Source organism: Carcharhinus amblyrhynchos, chromosome 8 (assembly GCF_965287045.1).
Source record: "Carcharhinus amblyrhynchos chromosome 8, sCarAmb.v2.hapA, whole genome shotgun sequence".
Lineage (NCBI taxonomy): Eukaryota > Metazoa > Chordata > Chondrichthyes > Carcharhiniformes > Carcharhinidae > Carcharhinus > Carcharhinus amblyrhynchos.
This window is the reverse complement of record NC_137331.1, coordinates 117,482,371-117,485,293: the sequence shown is the minus strand read 5'-3', so window position 1 is coordinate 117,485,293 and position 2,923 is coordinate 117,482,371. Positions and strand designations below refer to the sequence as shown.

The 2,923-nt window shown below is 47.2% G+C and overlaps 1 pseudogene; it reads left to right on the top strand.

Annotated features, from left to right (window-relative positions):
- Window positions 1-1,939: 1,939 nt before the first annotated feature.
- On the top strand, window positions 1,940-2,576 carry LOC145347132 (28S ribosomal RNA; annotated as a pseudogene).
- Window positions 2,577-2,923: the final 347 nt, after the last annotated feature.

Sequence of the window (2,923 nt, the reverse complement as noted above, 5' to 3'; positions counted from 1 at the left end):
TGTCTATATAGCGTGCAAGAAACAATACTTTTCACTGTATAATGATGCATGTGACAATAATAAATCAAATCAAATCACTTGGGTGTGTGTCAAAATCTGGATTAGTTTGATTTGATCAGACAATGATCTAAATGACTTCCTCTGTGCTGTAAATTTCTGCAATTCTGATGAATCGCCTTGGGACATTTTACCATGAGAAAGGCGCTACATGAATGCACATTGTCCTTCTTGATTCATCTCTCTCAAGCCCATTTGGACGCTGTCGGATTTTCAATACTTCCTATCTAGTGTACCCTCATCACAACAAGGCTGGAATCCAAGTTATTTGTGCAATATCACACCCGTCCCCGGTGGGATGCTGACTTGTTGTGCCCCCATGCTGGCTAATAAAGCAAATTTTGAATAAACATTGCTTTTTGACATAATTAACATGGTAGAACCTGCGAATGCTAACAGCTGCTGACACGACTCACAGGGAAAAAAATAAATAGGATTTGCGAAAGGAGTAACTGTCCACTTTGCACATGAAATCACATTTGCAATAATTAATAACTGATTTTACAGAACCGAAATGGCTTTCAGACAAAAAAAAAATCTCATGCCTCAATGTCACAGCAGGCTGAGCAAAGTAAATTAACTTATGTACTGTTGGCTGATATGCAAAATGTTCAGCTTCTGTTTCCTGCTTCAGGAAGAACGCATTTCAGCCCAATTTTAACTCCCTGCCTGCCGGCAAGGGAAAATGCAGGCAAGGGGAAGGGGGAGCTTCGATGCATACTGACTTGATCCCCACAGGTCAGGTTCTGCCCACAATATTGCCTGGTATAAACTGGCCTGTTGGCAACGACCTTGCCCTTGCCAGGCAAGAGTCTCATTAGAGTATCAATGTCAGGATTGTCCCCTCAGTATCCAAAGGTGTGCAGGTTGGGTGGATTGGCCATGGTAGAATGAGTGGAGTTACAGGAAGAGTTGGGGAATGCGCCTGGGTAAGATGCTCTTTCAGAGAGTCGGTGCTGACTCGATGGGCCAAATGGCCTCCTGCTGCACTGAAGGGGGTCATCTGGTTCAGTGCACTGATCCAAACAGGTGCCTAAGTTGCCATACTTAGGCTGAAATTCCCCCAAGTATGGCAACTTAGGGGAATTTCGGAGTAACTATACTGCAATGTTAATGTAAGCCTTACTTGTGACTAATAAATAAATAAGCTTATTAACGCCGTCTATTCTATTGTCAGTATTGACTGGAGTTTAGTGTCAGAACGACAGGGGTTTAGCAACAACAGAAATCACTCAATTCCTAACTGGGTTTTAACTGCTGCCAGAAACAATGGGGCAGGGATCTACAGGAGGATAAATCACAGTCAGGATCTCCCACCTCACCTGCGGCTGGGATTCTCCAGTCCCGCTGCTGTGAATGGAGATTTAGCTGAGCGCCAAACTCTCCACTCCTGGCAACAGCGGTAGGGCGTGCAAGACCAGAGAATTCCTGCCTACAGTTTTTCTTAAATGTTTCCTTGTGCGCTGGCAGGAACAAACAGGAATGTTTTCCTTCACCCTGCTTTCCTTCTGTCTACAGTTGTATATTTTCTCCTTATTATCTATACAGAGGGGACATTGTTTTCGATGTTTGTAGTGGGTTTTACTTACAGTGCCTTAAATATCCACTCTGTGTCCACTCTGCCTTCCAGCTACTGTTTATTCACTTTTCTCTGAGTCCACACTCAGACTCAATCAATCAACCACAGTGAGCATCAATAGTCAACAGGGCACATAATCAAATACAGAACATTTGAACACCGCACCAACCCCTTCCTCGGACCATTTACCTGACTAATATGTCCTCTCACCACAGCTCCACAACCACATCCTCCTGCCACACCCACCTCAGTCTTGCCCACCACACTGACCTTCTCTGGTCTCGCACGCCCCACTGCTGATGCCAACGAGAATGGAGAGTTTGGCACTCAGCTAAATCTCCATTCACAGCAGCAGGACTGGAGAATAAGTGGGAGGCTCCGGCCGCCGGTGAAATACCACTACTCTGATGGTTTTGTCACTTACACGGTGATGGGGGGAGGCGATCCCAGTGGGGCTCTCACTTCTGGTTAGAAGTGCCCAGGGAATGGCGGGGGGGGGGGGGGGGGGGGGGAGCGGAGGCTGGGCGCGACCTGCCCTGTGGACAGTGGCAGGTGAGGAGTTTGACTGGGGCGGGACACCTGTCACACCGTAACGCAGGTGTCCTGAGGTGAGCTCAGGGAGGGCGGAAACCTCCCGTGGAGCAGAAGGGCAAAAGCTCGCTTGATCTTGATTTTCAGTATGAATACGGACCGCGAAAGCGGGGCCTCACGATCCTTCTGACCTTTTGGGTTTGAAGCAGGAGGTGTCAGAAAAGTTATCACAGGGATAACTGGCTCGTGGCGGCCAAGCGTTCATAGCGACATCGCTTTTTGATCCTTTGATGTCGGCTCTTCCTATCATTGTGAAGCAGAATTCACCAAGCGTTGGATTGTTCACCCACTAATAGGGAAGGTGAGCTGGGTTTAGACCATCGTGAGACAGGTTAGTTTTACCCTATTGATGATGATTACAAAGTGTTGTTGCAATAGATTCCCAGCTGTGATTATCCTCATTTAGAATCATAGAAATCATAGAAACCCAACAGTGCAGAACGAGGCCATTTGGCCCATCAAGTCTGCACTGACCACAATCCCACCCCCATATCCCTACATATTTTTCCACTAATCCCTCTAACCTACGCATCTCAGGACTCTAAGGGGCAATTTTTTTTTAGCACGGTCAATCAATCTAATCCACACATCTTTAGACTGTGGGGGGAAACCGGAGCACCCAGAGGAAACCCACGCAGAATGTGCAAACTCCACACAGACATTGACCCAAGCCGGGAATCGAACCCGGGTCTCTGG